The sequence below is a fragment of the Scomber scombrus genome, chromosome 17 (genome assembly GCF_963691925.1).
Source record: "Scomber scombrus chromosome 17, fScoSco1.1, whole genome shotgun sequence".
NCBI classification, from domain to species: Eukaryota; Metazoa; Chordata; class Actinopteri; order Scombriformes; family Scombridae; genus Scomber; species Scomber scombrus.
In genome coordinates, this window is record NC_084986.1 from 9378583 (window position 1) to 9396045 (window position 17463).

The following is a 17463-nucleotide window of genomic DNA, read 5'->3' on the forward strand; positions in this document are numbered from 1 at the left end:
TACAAGCTGACCCCTGTCCCCCGGTGTGTGTGCGTGTGAGTGTGTGAGTGTATATGTGTGCGCACAGGTCCAGGGAGCACTCTCCCATGACAACTACGTCAACGACCCAGAGACAGTGTCGACAGAAGACCACACCACACGGGGAGAACACACACATTAACTCAACACACATGAACAGACACACACACACACACACAGACTCACATGCACACAAATAAACTTTAGCACATATACACTCATATATCCAGAAATGCAGCACAGCACATAGAAGAATATGTGTGTGGGTTTATGTGTGTTTTGGTCTTGAGGAAATCTTCAGCATGTGTTAGATGAATCCCCGGGGCGCTCACTGAACTCTGATTGGCTAGCCAGCTTGCTGTGTTTGTTTCCACAGCGACAAAGCTGTCACTGCCTCCTACCACCCAGGTAGTGCTGTCAATCACACTGGCTCCCAGCCAACCACACTCAGGCCTTGTTGCAACCAATCACAACGCAGATTGTGCTGGTGTTGCAGTTTCTGTTTATATTTAATGAACGGATAACGATATTCATGATAATAATATCTTATAGGTCTTTTTAAAACAGAGTTAGCAAGTTTAACTCTAAATAAACCTTTATAACCTTTATTGAGCTTCTGCTTCATGTTAGAAACAATGCTGGTTTCCAGAAATGAATTTAGATAAAATCATGAAGTAAGTATTTCAGTATTAAAATTCAAAACAGCCGTTGTTTAATCACAACTTGGCCTCTGCCTGAAGAAAATTGGCCATATATAGTTTTTAATCACAACCTTCCATTTGGTACAGTTCATTCTGCAATTCGTCATACCTTAAATCACATCATTACCTCTTTATTGCCCCTATTATTTATAACATAAATACTTCAGAGGGTGTGTTTCCAAACATTTATGATCTATCTTCGAAAGCTGACTTCACTTTGGTTTCTATCGCCTCTTCTAGCTTTCCTTTTGGCTCCAGATTCTACTTGATGTGAGGGTTGTTGATGTGTCAATAGTCAAAGACAGGATTTTAAATTACATTATGAACAAATAGTATGAACCGTGGAAACACACAAAAATGACACACTTCATGAAAGTATAATTATTGCGTTGTGTTAATGTGTCATGTATAACTGATTTGATTTTAAAAAGCTTGATGTGATACAGTACATCCTCATTCATCATAACTATAGTTTATGATACAGTGTTTATACTGTTATGAGCATTTATATTTAACATGTGCACTGGCCAGCGTGTCACTCATAGGCCACCCTTACCACATCTTAGTAACTCCACTTTAAAGACATCATAACTAGCAGACCAATAACCAAGTTCCTGCAAAGCAGGTTTCTGAAGTATACATTGATTTATTTCTCTGTCTATACTCACTATTTTCCTATAGCTGTTGTAATAAAAAGTAAATGCAGTGAGACTTGCAACACAGCCTTTTCCTCATATTGTTCATTTTGACTTGTCAAGCACAGGTGTAGTTAATAACATTAATTATGGCTACATTGCATTTACGTATGATATGCCAGAGTGCTCCTTATGCTCATGCTGGCTCATTGTCAGAGCTTATTTGAACAGAGCAATTATTAATGTTATTAGCTACACCTGTGCTATTACTGTTATGATAAGTCAAATTATCCACATTAAAAAAGCTATTTAAGTCTGAACTAACTGAATTGAAAGGGGTTCGTGAAATTAATCCTGTTTTGATTAAGTCTTGACTTTATTAAATCAGTAAAGTGATCCATGTCTTCACATAAACAAGTTACAATTCAAAAGTAAACTTCATCAACTCTGTTTCTCTTTTGAGCTGAAGCCCACCGGACAGACTTCTAATGAAGGCAACCCTGCTACAAACTAAATAATAAGAAACGTCATAAAACAAAAATAGAACCTTTTCTGTTGTGGAGTTGGGGTGAATCTGAAGGCGATGAAAAGCAGATGTGGCACTGGATGTTTGAAAAGACATACAAATATTATCCATTCCCTAGCAGCCTATAATTTCAATTTTTTTTTTTTTTTTTTTTTAATCCAGTGAAAGCTACGGTGTCAAAAATATAATTATTTTGCAGTCTACAACAACAAAAACAACTTGATATTGAGTCTGACTGTGCTAAAAATGGTATAAGTCATCACAGAAGACAAAAGGCGGCAGAACAGATGTTTTAACCAGCTGACGAGGCACTTTTGTGGCATCGTTTTGAAGGTCGACGTGAGGAGCTGGGAGTCGAACCAACAACCCTACAACTCTTTGGTGATTCGGCCTACCTCCTCAACCACAGTTGCCCTAAAACATCACCTCCTTCGAGCCGGATTTGAACCAGCGACATAAGGATGTCTATTGTTATTCCTCTACAGTCCTCCGCTCTACCAACTGAGCTATTGAAGGGGCAGATGTGCTGTCTACAAAAAATAAAAAAAATTAATATTGAGTTTGACTGTGCTAAAAATGGTATAAGTCATCACAGAAGACAAAAGGCGGCAGAACAGACGTTAACCAGCTGACGAGGCACAGTCTATTTTGTGGCATCATTTTGAAGGTCGACGTGAGGAGCTGGGAGACGAACCAACAACCCTACAACTCTTTGGTGATTCGGCCTACCTCCTCAACCACAGTTGCCCTAAAACATCACCTCCTTCGAGTCGGATTTGAACCAGCGACCTAAGGATGTCTATTGTTATTCCTCTACAGTCCTCTGCTCTACCAACTGAGCTATCAAAGGGGCAGATGTGTAGTCTACAAAGACAAAAAAAATTAATATTGAGTCTGACTGTGCTAAAAATGGTATAAGTCATCACAGAAGAAAAAAGGCGGCAGAACAGATGTTTTAACCAACTGACGAGGCACAGTCTCTTTTGTGGCATCGTTTTGAAGGTCGACGTGAGGAGCTGGGAGACGAACCAACAACCCTACAACTCTTTGGTGATTCGGCCTACCTCCTCAACCACAGTTGCCCGAAAACATCACCTCCTTCGAGCCGGATTTGAACCAGCGACCTAAGGATGTCTATTGTTATTCCTCTATAGTCCTCCGCTCTACCAACTGAGCTATCGAAGGGGCAGGTGTGCATACTACATGAATGGATATAACTTAATATTGAGTTTGACTGTGCTAAAAATGGTATAAGTCATCACAGAAGACAAAAGGCGGCAGAACAGACGTTTCACCAGCTGACGAGGAACAGTCTCTTTTGTAGCATCATTTTGAAGGTCGACATGAGGAGCTGGGAGTCAAACCAACAACCCTACAACTGTTTGGTGATTCGGCCTACCTCCTCAACCACAGTTGCCCTAAAACATCACCTCCTTCGAGTCGGATTTGAACCAGCGACCTAAGGATGTCTATTGTTATTCCTCTACAGTCCTCTGCTCTACCAACTGAGCTATCGAAGGGGCAGATGTTTAGTCTACAACAACAAAAACAACTTGATATTGAGTTTGACTGTGCTAAAAATGGTATAAGTCATCACAGAAGACAAAAGGCGGCAGAACAGACGTTTCACCAGCTGACGAGGCACAGTCTCTTTTGTAGCATCATTTTGAAGGTCGACGTGAGGAGCAGGGAGTCGAACCAACAACCCTACAACTGTTTGGTGATTCGGCCTACCTCCTCAACCATAGTTGCCCCAAAACATCACCTCCTTCAAGTCGGATTTGAACCAGCAACCTAAGGATGTCTATTGTTATTCCTCTACAGTCCTCCGCTCTACCAACTGAGCTATCAAAGGGGCAGATGTGTTGTCTACAAAGACAAAAAAAGTTAATATTGAGTCTGACTGTGCTAAAAATGGTATAAGTCATCACAGAAGAAAAAAGGCGGCAGAACAGATGTTTTAACCAGCTGACGAGGCACAGTCTCTTTTGTGGCATCGTTTTGAAGGTCGACGTGAGGAGCTGGGAGACGAACCAACAACCCTACAACTCTTTGGTGATTCGGCCTACCTCCTCAACCACAGTTGCCCTAAAACATCACCTCCTTCGAGCCGGATTTGAACCAGCGACCTAAGGATGTCTATTGTTATTCCTCTACAGTCCTCCGCTCTACCAACTGAGCTATCGAAGGGGCAGGTGTGCATACTACATGAATGAATATAACTTAATATTGAGTTTGACTGTGCTAAAAATGGTATAAGTCATCACAGAAGACAAAAGGCGGCAGAACAGACGTTTCACCAGCTGACGAGGAACAGTCTCTTTTGTAGCATCATTTTGAAGGTCGACGTGAGGAGCTGGGAGTCGAACCAACAACCCTACAACTGTTTGGTGATTCGGCCTACCTCCTCAACTACAGTTGCCCTAAAACATCACCTCCTTCGAGTCGGATTTGAAACAGCGACCTAAGGATGTCTATTGTTATTCCTCTACAGTCCTCTGCTCTACCAACTGAGCTATCGAAGGGGCAGATGTTTAGTCTACAACAACAAAAACAACTTGATATTGAGTTTGACTGTGCTAAAAATGGTATAAGTCATCACAGAAGACAAAAGGCGGCAGAACAGACGTTTCACCAGCTGACGAGGTACAGTCTCTTTTGTAGCATCATTTTGAAGGTCGACGTGAGGAGCAGGGAGTCGAACCAACAACCCTACAACTGTTTGGTGATTCGGCCTACCTCCTCAACCATAGTTGCCCCAAAACATCACCTCCTTCAAGTCGGATTTGAACCAGCAACCTAAGGATGTCTATTGTTATTCCTCTACAGTCCTCCGCTCTACCAACTGAGCTATCAAAGGGGCAGATGTGTTGTCTACAAAGACAAAAAAAGTTAATATTGAGTCTGACTGTGCTAAAAATGGTATAAGTCATCACAGAAGAAAAAAGGCGGCAGAACAGATGTTTTAACCAGCTGACGAGGCACAGTCTCTTTTGTGGCATCGTTTTGAAGGTCGACGTGAGGAGCTGGGAGACGAACCAACAACCCTACAACTCTTTGGTGATTCGGCCTACCTCCTCAACCACAGTTGCCCTAAAACATCGCCTCCTTCGAGCCGGATTTGAACCAGCGACCTAAGGATGTCTATTGTTATTCCTCTACAGTCCTCCGCTCTACCAACTGAGCTATCGAAGGGGCAGGTGTGCATACTACATGAATGAATATAACTTAATATTGAGTTTGACTGTGCTAAAAATGGTATAAGTCATCACAGAAGACAAAAGGCGGCAGAACAGACGTTTCACCAGCTGACGAGGAACAGTCTCTTTTGTAGCATCATTTTGAAGGTCGACGTGAGGAGCTGGGAGTCGAACCAACAACCCTACAACTGTTTGGTGATTCGGCCTACCTCCTCAACTACAGTTGCCCTAAAACATCACCTCCTTCGAGTCGGATTTGAAACAGCGACCTAAGGATGTCTATTGTTATTCCTCTACAGTCCTCTGCTCTACCAACTGAGCTATCGAAGGGGCAGATGTTTAGTCTACAACAACAAAAACAACTTGATATTGAGTTTGACTGTGCTAAAAATGGTATAAGTCATCACAGAAGACAAAAGGCGGCAGAACAGACGTTTCACCAGCTGACGAGGCACAGTCTCTTTTGTAGCATCATTTTGAAGGTCGACGTGAGGAGCAGGGAGTCGAACCAACAACCCTACAACTGTTTGGTGATTCGGCCTACCTCCTCAACCATAGTTGCCCCAAAACATCACCTCCTTCGAGCCGGATTTGAACCAGCGACCTAAGGATGTCTATTGTTATTCCTCTACAGTCCTCCGCTCTACCAACTGAGCTATAAAAAGGGGCAGATGTGTTGTCTACAAAAACATAAAAAAATTAATATTGAGTCTGACTGTGCTAAAAATGGTATAAGTCATCACAGAAGACAAAAGGTGGCGGAACGGATGTTTTAACCAGCTGACGAGGCACAGTCTCTTTTGTGGCATCATTCTGAATGATGACATGAGGAGCTGGGAGTCAAACCAACAACCCTACAACTGTTTGGTGATTCGGCCTACCTCCTCAACCACAGTTCCCCCAAAACATCACTTCCTTCGAGCCGGATTTGAACCAGCGACCTAAGGATGTCTATTGTTATTCCTCTACAGTCCTCCGCTCTACCAACTGAGCTATCGAAGGGGCAGATGTGCAGTCTACAACAACAAAAACAACTTGATATTGAGTTTGACTGTGCTAAAAGTGGTATAAGTCATCACAGAAGACAAAAGGCGGCAGAACAGACGTTTCACCAGCTGACGAGTCAGGTCTCTTTTGTAGCATCGTTTTGAAGGTCGACGTGAGGAGCTGGGAGTCGAAGCAACAACCCTACAACTGTTTGGTGATTCGGCCTACCTCCTCAACCACAGTTGCCCTAAAACATCACTTCCTTCGAGCCGGATTTGAACCAGCGACCTAAGGATGTCTATTGTTATTCCTCTACAGTCCTCTGCTCTACCAACTGAGCTATCAAAGGGGCAGATGTGCAGTCTAAATCAACAAAAACAACTTGATATTGAGTTTGACTATGCTAAAAATTTAATAAGTCATCACAGAAGACAAAAGGCGGCAGAACAGACGTTTCACCAGCTGACGAGGCACAGTCTCTTTTTTAGCATTGTTTTGAAGGTCGACATAAGGAGCAGGGAGTCGAACCAACAACCCTACAACTGTTTGGTGATTCGGCCTACCTCCTCAACCACAGTTGCCCTTAAAAAATTACCTCCTTCGAGCCGGATTTGAACCAGCGACCTAAGGATGTCTATTGTTATTCCTCTACAGTCCTCCGCTCTACCAACTGAGCTATCGAAGGGGCAGATGTGTGGTCTACAAAGACAAAAAAAAATTAATATTGAGTCTGACTGTGCTAAAAATGGTATAAGTCATCACAGAAGACAAAAGGCGGCAGAACAGACGTTTCACCAGCTGACGAGGCACAGTCTCTTTTGTAGCATCGTTTTGAAGGTCGACGTGAGGAGCTGGGAGTCGAACCAACAACCCTACAACTGTTTGGTGATTCGGCCTACCTCCTCAACCACAGTTGCCCTAAAACATCACCTCCTTCGAGCCGGATTTGAACCAGTGACCTAAGGATGTCTATTGTTATTCCTCTACAGTCCTCCGCTCTACCAACTGAGCTATCGAAGGGGCAGATGTGCAGTCTACTACAACAAAAACAACTTAATATTGAGTTTGACTGTGCTAAAAATGGTATAAGTCAACACAGAAGACAAAAGGCGGCAGAACAGACGTTTCACCAGCTGACGAGTCAGGTCTCTTTTGTAGCATCGTTTTGAAGGTCGACGTGAGGAGCTGCGAGTCCAACTAAAAACCCTACAACTGTTTGGTGATTCGGCCTACCTCCTCAACCACAGTTGCCCTAAAACATCACCTCCTTCGAGCCGGATTTGAACCAGCGACCTACGGATGTCTTTTGTTATTCCTCTACAGTCCTCCACTCTACCAACTGAGCTATTGAAGGGGCAGATGTGCAGTCTACTACAACAAAAACAACTTAATATTGAGTTTGACTGTGCTAAAAATGGTATAAGTCATCACAGAAGACAAAAGGCGGCAGAACAGACGTTTTAACCAGCTGACGAGGCAAAGTCTCTTTTGTGGCATCATTTTGAATGATGAAATGAGGAGCAGGGAGTCGAACCAACAACCCTACAACTGTTTGGTGATTCGGCCTACCTCCTCAACCACAGTTGCCCTAAAACATCACCTCCTTCGAGCCGGATTTAAACCAGCGACCTAAGGATGTCTATTGTTATTCCTCTACAGTCCTCCGCTCTACCAACTGAGCTATCGAAGGGGCAGATGTGCAGTCTACTACAACAAAAACAACTTAATATTGAGTTTGACTGTGCTAAAAATGGTATAAGTCATCACAGAAGACAAAAGGCGGCAGAACAGACGTTTCACCAGCTGACGAGTCAGGTCTCTTTTGTAGCATCGTTTTGAAGGTCGACGTGAGGAGCTGGGAGTCCAACTAAAAACCCTACAACTGTTTGGTGATTCGGCCTACCTCCTCAACCACAGTTGCCCTTAAACATCGGCTCTACCAACTGAGCTATCGAAGGGGCAGGTGTGCAGTCTACTACAACAAAAACAACTTAATATTGAGTTTGACTGTGCTAAAAATGGTATAAGTCATCACAGAAGACAAAAGGCGGCAGAACAGACGTTTTAACCAGCTGACGAGGCAAAGTCTCTTTTGTGGCATCATTTTGAATGATGACATGAGGAGCAGGGAGTCGAACCAACAACCCTACAACTGTTTGGTGATTCGGCCTACCTCCTCAACCACAGTTGCCCTAAAATATCACCTCCTTCGAGCCGGATTTGAACCAGCGAACTAAGGATGTCTATTGTTATTCCTCTACAGTCCTCCGCTCTACCAACTGAGCTATCGAAGGGGCAGATGTGCAGTCTACTACAACAAAAAAAAATTAATATTGAGTTTGACTGTGCTAAAAATGGTATAAGTCATCACAGAAGACAAAAGGCGGCAGAACAGACGTTTCACCAGCTGACGAGACACAGTCTCTTTTGTAGCATCGTTTTGAAGGTCGACGTGAGGAGCTGGGAGTCGAACCAACAACCCTACAACTGTTTGGTGATTCGGCCTACCTCCTCAACCACAGTTCCCCCAAAACATCACCTCCTTCGAGCCGGATTTGAACCAGCGACCTAAGGATGTCTATTGTTATTCCTCTACAGTCCTCCGCTATACCAACTGAGCTATCAAAGGGGCAGATGTGCAGTCTACAACAACAAAAACAACTTGATATTGAGTTTGACTGTGCTAAAAATGGTATAAGTCATCACAGAAGACAAAAGGCGGCAGAACAGACGTTTCACCAGCTGACGAGGCACAGTCTCTTTTGTAGCATCGTTTTGAAGGTCGACGTGAGGAGCTGGGAGTCGAACCAACAACCCTACAACTGTTTGGTGATTCGGCCTACCTCCTCAACCACAGTTCCCCCAAAACATCACCTCCTTCGAGCCGGATTTGAACCAGCGACCTAAGGATGTCTATTGTTATTCCTCTACAGTCCTCCGCTCTACCAACTGAGCTATCGAAGGGGCAGATGTGCAGTCTACAACAACAAAAACAACTTAATATTGAGTTTGACTGTGCTAAAAATGGTATAAGTCATCACAGAAGACAAAAAGCGGCAGAACAGACATTTTAACCAGCTGACGAGGCAAAGTCTCTTTTGTGGCATCATTCTGAATGATGACATGAGGAGCAGGGAGTCGAAGCAACAACCCTACAACTGTTTGGTGATTCGGCCTACCTCCTCAACCACAGTTCCCCCAAAACATCACCTCCTTCGAGCCGGATTTGAACCAGCGACCTAAGGATGTCTATTGTTATTCCTCTACAGTCCTCCGCTATACCAACTGAGCTATCAAAGGGGCAGATGTGCAGTCTACAACAACAAAAACAACTTGATATTGAGTTTGACTGTGCTAAAAATGGTATAAGTCATCACAGAAGACAAAAGGCGGCAGAACAGACGTTTCACCAGCTGACGAGGCACAGTCTCTTTTGTAGCATCGTTTTGAAGGTCGACGTGAGGAGCTGGGAGTCGAACCAACAACCCTACAACTGTTTGGTGATTCGGCCTACCTCCTCAACCACAGTTCCCCCAAAACATCACCTCCTTCGAGCCGGATTTGAACCAGCGACCTAAGGATGTCTATTGTTATTCCTCTACAGTCCTCCGCTCTACCAACTGAGCTATCGAAGGGGCAGATGTGCAGTCTACAACAACAAAAACAACTTAATATTGAGTTTGACTGTGCTAAAAATGGTATAAGTCATCACAGAAGACAAAAAGCGGCAGAACAGACATTTTAACCAGCTGACGAGGCAAAGTCTCTTTTGTGGCATCATTCTGAATGATGACATGAGGAGCAGGGAGTCGAAGCAACAACCCTACAACTGTTTGGTGATTCGGCCTACCTCCTCAACCACAGTTCCCCCAAAACATCACCTCCTTCGAGCCGGATTTGAACCAGCGACCTAAGGATGTCTATTGTTATTCCTCTACAGTCCTCCGCTCTACCAACTGAGCTATCGAAGGGGCAGATGTGCAGTCTACTACAACAAAAACAACTTAATATTGAGTTTGACTGTGCTAAAAATGGTATAAGTCATCACAGAAGACAAAAAGCGGCAGAACAGACATTTTAACCAGCTGACGAGGCAAAGTCTCTTTTGTGGCATCATTCCGAATGATGACATGAGGAGCAGGGAGTCGAAGCAACAACCCTACAACTGTTTGGTGATTCGGCCTACCTCCTCAACCACAGTTCCCCCAAAACATCACCTCCTTCGAGCCGGATTTGAACCAGCGACCTAAGGATGTCTATTGTTATTCCTCTACAGTCCTCCGCTATACCAACTGAGCTATCAAAGGGGCAGATGTGCAGTCTACAACAACAAAAACAACTTGATATTGAGTTTGACTGTGCTAAAAATGGTATAAGTCATCACAGAAGACAAAAAGCGGCAGAACAGACATTTTAACCAGCTGACGAGGCAAAGTCTCTTTTGTGGCATCATTCCGAATGATGATATGAGGAGCAGGGAGTCGAAGCAACAACCCTACAACTGTTTGGTGATTCGGCCTACCTCCTCAACCACAGTTCCCCCAAAACATCACCTCCTTCGAGCCGGATTTGAACCAGCGACCTAAGGATGTCTATTGTTATTCCTCTACGGTCCTCCGCTATACCAACTGAGCTATCAAAGGGGCAGATGTGCAGTCTACAACAACAAAAACAACTTGATATTGAGTTTGACTGTGCTAAAAATGGTATAAGTCATCACAGAAGACAAAAGGCGGCAGAACAGACGTTTCACCAGCTGACGAGGCACAGTCTCTTTTGTGGCATCATTCTGAATGATGACATGAGGAGCAGGGAGTCGAAGCAACAACCCTACAACTGTTTGGTGATTCGGCCTACCTCCTCAACCACAGTTCCCCCAAAACATCACCTCCTTCAAGCCGGATTTGAACCAGCGACCTAAGGATGTCTATTGTTATTCCTCTACAGTGCTCCGCTCTACCAACTGAGCTATCGAAGGGGCAGATGTGCAGTCTACTACAACAAAAACAACTTAATATTGAGTTTGACTGTGCTAAAAATGGTATAAGTCATCACAGAAGACAAAAGGCGGCAGAACAGACGTTTCACCAGCTGTCGAGTCACAGTCTCTTTTGTAGCATCGTTTTGAAGGTCGACGTTAGGAGCTGCGAGTCCAACTAAAAACCCTACAACTGTTTGGTGATTCGGCCTACCTCCTCAACCACAGTTGCCCTAAAACAACACCTCCTTCGAGCCGGATTTGAACCAGCGACCTAAGGATGTCTATTGTTATTCCTCTACAGTCCTCCGCTCTACCAACTGAGCTATCGAAGGAGCAGATGTGCAGTCTACAACAACAAAAACATCTTAATATTGAGTTTGACTGTGCTAAAAATGGTATAAGTCATCACAGAAGACAAAAAGCAACAGAACAGACATTTTAACCAGCTGACGAGGCAAAGTCTCTTTTGTGGCATCATTCTGAATGTTGACATGAGGAGCAGGGAGTCGAAGCAACAACCCTAGAACTGTTTGGTGATTCGGCCTACCTCCTCAACCACAGTTCCCCCAAAACATCACCTCCTTCGAGCCGGATTTGAACCAGCGACCTAAGGATGTCTATTGTTATTCCTCTACAGTTCTCCGCTATACCAACTGAGCTATCAAAGGGGCAGATGTGCAGTCTACAACAACAAAAACAACTTGATATTGAGTTTGACTGTGCTAAAAATGGTATAAGTCATCACAGAAGACAAAAGGCGGCAGAACAGACGTTTCACCAGCTGACGAGGCACAGTCTCTTTTGTAGCATCGTTTTGAAGGTCGACGTGAGGACCTGGGAGTCGAACCAACAACCCTACAACTGTTTGGTGATTCGGCCTACCTCCTCAACCACAGTTGCCCTAAAACATCACCTCCTTCGAGCCAGATTTGAACCAGCGACCTAAGGATGTCTATTGTTATTCCTCTACAGTCCTCCGCTCTACCAACTGAGCTATCGAAGGGGCAGATGTGCAGTATACTACAACAAAAACAACTTAATATTGAGTTTGACTGTGCTAAAAATGGTTTAAGTCATCACAGAAGACAAAAGGCGGCAGAACAGACGTTTCACCAGCTGTCGAGTCAGAGTCTCTTTTGTAGCATCGTTTTGAAGGTCGACGTGAGGAGCTGGGAGTCCAACTAAAAACCCTACAACTGTTTGGTGATTCGGCCTACCTCCTCAACCACAGTTGCCCTAAACCATCACCTCCTTCGAGCCGGATTTGAACCAGCGACCTAAGGATGTCTATTGTTATTCCTCTACAGTCCTCCGCTCTACCAACTGAGCGATCGAAGGGGCAGATGTGCAGTCTACAACAACAAAAACATCTTAATATTGAGTTTGACTGTGCTAAAAATGGTATAAGTCATCACAGAAGACAAAAGGCGGCAGAACAGACGTTTCACCAGCTGTCGAGTCACAGTCTCTTTTGTAGCATCGTTTTGAAGGTCGACGTGAGGAGCTTGGAGTCGAACCAACAACCCTACAACTGTTTGGTGATTCGGCCTACCTCCTCAACCACAGTTCCCCCAAAACATCACCTCCTTCGAGCCGAATTTGAACCAGCGACCTAAGGATGTCTATTGTTATTCCTCTACAGTCCTCCGCTCTACCGACTGAGCTATCGAAGGGGCAGATGTGCAGTCTACAACAACAAAAACAACTTAATATTGAGTTTGACTGTGCTAAAAATGGTATAAGTCATCACAGAAGACAAAAGGCGGCAGAACAGACGTTTTAACCAGCTGACGAGGCAAAGTCTCTTTTGTGGCATCATTTTGAATGATGACATGAGGAGCAGGGAGTCGAACCAACAACCCTACAACTGTTTGGTGATTCGGCCTACCTCCTCAACCACAGTTGCCCTAAAACATCACCTCCTTCGAGCCGGATTTGAACCAGCGACCTAAGGATGTCTATTGTTATTCCTCTACAGTCCTCCGCTCTACCAACTGAGCTATCGAAGGGGCAGATGTGCTGTCTACTACAACAAAAACAACTTAATATTGAGTTTGACTGTGCTAAAAATGGTATAAGTCATCACAGAAGACAAAAGGCGGCAGAACAGACGTTTCACCAGCTGTCGAGTCAGAGTCTCTTTTGTAGCATCGTTTTGAAGGTCGACGTGAGGAGCAGGGAGTCGAAGCAACAACCCTACAACTGTTTGGTGATTCGGCCTACCTCCTCAACCACAGTTCCCCCAAAACATCACCTCCTTCGAGCCGGATTTGAACCAGCGACCTAAGGATGTCTATTGTTATTCCTCTACAGTCCTCCGCTCTACCAACTGAGTTATCGAAGGGGCAGATGTGCAGTCTACTACAACAAAAACAACTTAATATTGAGTTTGACTGTGCTAAAAATGGTATAAGTCATCACAGAAGACAAAAAGCGGCAGAACAGACATTTTAACCAGCTGACGAGGCAAAGTCTCTTTTGTGGCATCATTCTGAATGATGACATGAGGAGCAGGGAGTCGAAGCAACAACCCTACAACTGTTTGGTGATTCGGCCTACCTCCTCAACCACAGTTCCCCCAAAACATCACCTCCTTCGAGCCGGATTTGAACCAGCGACCTAAGGATGTCTATTGTTATTCCTCTACAGTCCTCCGCTCTACCAACTGAGCTATCGAAGGGGCAGATGTGCAGACTACTACAACAAAAACCACTTAATATTGAGTTTGACTGTGCTAAAAATGGTATAAGTCATCACAGAAGACAAAAGGCGGCAGAACAGACGTTTCACCAGCTGTCGAGTCAGAGTCTCTTTTGTAGCATCGTTTTGAAGGTCGACGTGAGGAGCAGGGAGTCGAAGCAACAACCCTACAACTGTTTGGTGATTCGGCCTACCTCCTCAACCACAGTTCCCCCAAAACATCAACTCCTTCGAGCCGGATTTGAACCAGCAACCTAAGGATGTCTACTGTTATTCCTCTACAGTCCTCCGCTCTACCAACTGAGCTATCGAAGGGGCAGATGTGCAGTCTACAACAACAAAAACAACTTAATATTGAGTTTGACTGTGCTAAAAATGGTATAAGTCATCACAGAAGACAAAAAGCGGCAGAACAGACATTTTAACCAGCTGACGAGGCAAAGTCTCTTTTGTGGCATCATTCTGAATGATGACGTGAGGAGCAGGGAGTCGAAGCAACAACCCTACAACTGTTTGGTGATTCGGCCTACCTCCTCAACCACAGTTGCCCTAAAACATCACCTCCTTCGAGCCGGATTTGAACCAGCGACCTAAGGATGTCTATTGTTATTCCTCTACAGTCCTCCACTCTACCAACTGAGCTATCGAAGGGGCAGATGTGCAGTCTACTACAACAAAAACCACTTAATATTGAGTTTGACTGTGCTAAAAATGGTATAAGTCATCACAGAAGACAAAAAGCGGCAGAACAGACATTTTATCCAGCTGACGAGGCAAAGTCTCTTTTGTGGCATCATTCTGAATGATGACATGAGGAGCAGGGAGTCGAAGCAACAACCCTACAACTGTTTTGTGATTCGGCCTACCTCCTCAACCACAGTTCCCCCAAAACATCACCTCCTTCGAGCCGGATTTGAACAAGCGACATAGGGATGTCTATTGTTATTCCTCTACAGTCCTCCGCTCTACCAACTGAGTTATCGAAGGGGCAGATGTGCAGTCTACTACAACAAAAACAACTTAATATTGAGTTTGACTGTGCTAAAAATGGTATAAGTCATCACAGAAGACAAAAAGCGGCAGAACAGACATTTTAACCAGCTGACGAGGCAAAGTCTCTTTTGTGGCATCATTCTGAATGATGACATGAGGAGCAGGGAGTCGAAGCAACAACCCTACAACTGTTTGGTGATTCGGCCTACCTCCTCAACCACAGTTCCCCCAAAACATCACCTCCTTCGAGCCGGATTTGAACCAGCGACCTAAGGATGTCTATTGTTATTCCTCTACAGTCCTCCGCTCTACCAACTGAGTTATCGAAGGGGCAGATGTGCAGTCTACTACAACAAAAACAACTTAATATTGAGTTTGACTGTGCTAAAAATGGTATAAGTCATCACAGAAGACAAAAAGCGGCAGAACAGACATTTTAACCAGCTGACGAGGCAAAGTCTCTTTTGTGGCATCATTCTGAATGATGACATGAGGAGCAGGGAGTCGAAGCAACAACCCTACAACTGTTTGGTGATTCGGCCTACCTCCTCAACCACAGTTCCCCCAAAACATCACCTCCTTCGAGCCGGATTTGAACCAGCGACCTAAGGATGTCTATTGTTATTCCTCTACAGTCCTCCACTCTACCAACTGAGCTATCGAAGGGGCAGATGTGCAGTCTACTACAACAAAAACCACTTAATATTGAGTTTGACTGTGCTAAAAATGGTATAAGTCATCACAGAAGACAAAAAGCGGCAGAACAGACATTTTATCCAGCTGACGAGGCAAAGTCTCTTTTGTGGCATCATTCTGAATGATGACATGAGGAGCAGGGAGTCGAAGCAACAACCCTACAACTGTTTTGTGATTCGGCCTACCTCCTCAACCACAGTTCCCCCAAAACATCACCTCCTTCGAGCCGGATTTGAACAAGCGACATAGGGATGTCTATTGTTATTCCTCTACAGTCCTCCGCTCTACCAACTGAGTTATCGAAGGGGCAGATGTGCAGTCTACTACAACAAAAACAACTTAATATTGAGTTTGACTGTGCTAAAAATGGTATAAGTCATCACAGAAGACAAAAAGCGGCAGAACAGACATTTTAACCAGCTGACGAGGCAAAGTCTCTTTTGTGGCATCATTCTGAATGATGACATGAGGAGCAGGGAGTCGAAGCAACAACCCTACAACTGTTTGGTGATTCGGCCTACCTCCTCAACCACAGTTCCCCCAAAACATCACCTCCTTCGAGCCGGATTTGAACCAGCGACCTAAGGATGTCTATTGTTATTCCTCTACAGTCCTCCGCTCTACCAACTGAGTTATCGAAGGGGCAGATGTGCAGTCTACTACAACAAAAACAACTTAATATTGAGTTTGACTGTGCTAAAAATGGTATAAGTCATCACAGAAGACAAAAAGCGGCAGAACAGACATTTTAACCAGCTGACGAGGCAAAGTCTCTTTTGTGGCATCATTCTGAATGATGACATGAGGAGCAGGGAGTCGAAGCAACAACCCTACAACTGTTTGGTGATTCGGCCTACCTCCTCAACCACAGTTCCCCCAAAACATCACCTCCTTCGAGCCGGATTTGAACCAGCGACCTAAGGATGTCTATTGTTATTCCTCTACAGTCCTCCGCTATACCAACTGAGCTATCAAAGGGGCAGATGTGCAGTCTACAACAACAAAAACAACTTGATATTGAGTTTGACTGTGCTAAAAATGGTATAAGTCATCACAGAAGACAAAAGGCGGCAGAACAGACGTTTCACCAGCTGACGAGGCACAGTCTCTTTTGTAGCATCGTTTTGAAGGTCGACGTGAGGAGCTGGGAGTCGAACCAACAACCCTACAACTGTTTGGTGATTCGGCCTACCTCCTCAACCACAGTTCCCCCAAAACATCACCTCCTTCGAGCCGGATTTGAACCAGCGACCTAAGGATGTCTATTGTTCTTCCTCTACAGTCCTCCGCTCTACCAACTGAGCTATCGAAGGGGCAGATGTGCAGTCTACAACAAAAAAAACAAGTTAATATTGAGTTTGACTGTGCTAAAAATGGTATAAGTCATCACAGAAGACAAAAAGCGGCAGAACAGACATTTTAACCAGCTGACGAGGCAAAGTCTCTTTTGTGGCATCATTCTGAATGATGACATGAGGAGCAGGGAGTCGAACCAACAACCCTACAACTGTTTGGTGATTCGGCCTACCTCCTCAACCACAGTTCCCCCAAAACATCACCTCCTTCCAGCCGGATTTGAACCAGCAACCTAAGGATGTCTATTATTATTCCTCTACAGTCCTCTGCTATACCAACTGAGCTATCAAAGGGGCAGATGTGCAGTCTACAACAACAAAAACAACTTGATATTGAGTTTGACTGTGCTAAAAATGGTATAAGTCATCACAGAAGACAAAAGGCGGCAGAACAGACGTTTCACCAGCTGACGAGGCACAGTCTCTTTTGTAGCATCGTTTTGAAGGTCGACGTGAGGAGCTGGGAGTCGAACCAACAACCCTACAACTGTTTGGTGATTCGGCCTACCTCCTCAACCACAGTTCCCCCAAAACATCACCTCCTTCGAGCCGGATTTGAACCAGCGACCTAAGGATGTCTATTGTTATTCCTCTACAGTCCTCCGCTCTACCAACTGAGCTATCGAAGGGGCAGATGTGCAGTCTACAACAACAAAAACAACTTAATATTG

The 17463-nt window shown here is 44.5% G+C and overlaps 13 non-coding genes across 13 annotated transcripts; all 13 read right to left on the reverse strand.

The window, feature by feature from the left end:
• Positions 1-2976: 2976 nt before the first annotated feature.
• On the reverse strand, positions 2977-3065 carry trnay-aua (transfer RNA tyrosine (anticodon AUA)). Its single transcript is given in 2 exon segments — positions 2977-3012; positions 3029-3065. It is a non-coding gene; the product is annotated as a tRNA-Tyr (tRNA).
• Positions 3066-3981: 916 nt separating this feature from the next.
• trnay-gua (transfer RNA tyrosine (anticodon GUA)) lies at positions 3982-4070 on the reverse strand. The gene is given in 2 exon segments: positions 3982-4017; positions 4034-4070. It is a non-coding gene; the product is annotated as a tRNA-Tyr (tRNA).
• Positions 4071-4986: 916 nt separating this feature from the next.
• On the reverse strand, positions 4987-5075 carry trnay-gua (transfer RNA tyrosine (anticodon GUA)). The gene is given in 2 exon segments: positions 4987-5022; positions 5039-5075. It is a non-coding gene; the product is annotated as a tRNA-Tyr (tRNA).
• A 918-nt stretch (positions 5076-5993) lies between these two features.
• On the reverse strand, positions 5994-6082 carry trnay-gua (transfer RNA tyrosine (anticodon GUA)). Its single transcript is given in 2 exon segments — positions 5994-6029; positions 6046-6082. It is a non-coding gene; the product is annotated as a tRNA-Tyr (tRNA).
• A 581-nt stretch (positions 6083-6663) lies between these two features.
• On the reverse strand, positions 6664-6752 carry trnay-gua (transfer RNA tyrosine (anticodon GUA)). The gene is given in 2 exon segments: positions 6664-6699; positions 6716-6752. It is a non-coding gene; the product is annotated as a tRNA-Tyr (tRNA).
• A 2190-nt stretch (positions 6753-8942) lies between these two features.
• Positions 8943-9031, reverse strand: trnay-gua (transfer RNA tyrosine (anticodon GUA)). The gene is given in 2 exon segments: positions 8943-8978; positions 8995-9031. It is a non-coding gene; the product is annotated as a tRNA-Tyr (tRNA).
• A 582-nt stretch (positions 9032-9613) lies between these two features.
• Positions 9614-9702, reverse strand: trnay-gua (transfer RNA tyrosine (anticodon GUA)). Its single transcript is given in 2 exon segments — positions 9614-9649; positions 9666-9702. It is a non-coding gene; the product is annotated as a tRNA-Tyr (tRNA).
• A 247-nt stretch (positions 9703-9949) lies between these two features.
• On the reverse strand, positions 9950-10038 carry trnay-gua (transfer RNA tyrosine (anticodon GUA)). The gene is given in 2 exon segments: positions 9950-9985; positions 10002-10038. It is a non-coding gene; the product is annotated as a tRNA-Tyr (tRNA).
• A 1253-nt stretch (positions 10039-11291) lies between these two features.
• Positions 11292-11380, reverse strand: trnay-gua (transfer RNA tyrosine (anticodon GUA)). Its single transcript is given in 2 exon segments — positions 11292-11327; positions 11344-11380. It is a non-coding gene; the product is annotated as a tRNA-Tyr (tRNA).
• Positions 11381-12968: 1588 nt separating this feature from the next.
• trnay-gua (transfer RNA tyrosine (anticodon GUA)) lies at positions 12969-13057 on the reverse strand. Its single transcript is given in 2 exon segments — positions 12969-13004; positions 13021-13057. It is a non-coding gene; the product is annotated as a tRNA-Tyr (tRNA).
• Positions 13058-13639: 582 nt separating this feature from the next.
• trnay-gua (transfer RNA tyrosine (anticodon GUA)) lies at positions 13640-13728 on the reverse strand. The gene is given in 2 exon segments: positions 13640-13675; positions 13692-13728. It is a non-coding gene; the product is annotated as a tRNA-Tyr (tRNA).
• Positions 13729-16661: 2933 nt separating this feature from the next.
• trnay-gua (transfer RNA tyrosine (anticodon GUA)) lies at positions 16662-16750 on the reverse strand. Its single transcript is given in 2 exon segments — positions 16662-16697; positions 16714-16750. It is a non-coding gene; the product is annotated as a tRNA-Tyr (tRNA).
• Positions 16751-17332: 582 nt separating this feature from the next.
• On the reverse strand, positions 17333-17421 carry trnay-gua (transfer RNA tyrosine (anticodon GUA)). Its single transcript is given in 2 exon segments — positions 17333-17368; positions 17385-17421. It is a non-coding gene; the product is annotated as a tRNA-Tyr (tRNA).
• Between the last annotated feature and the right edge of the window lie 42 nt (positions 17422-17463).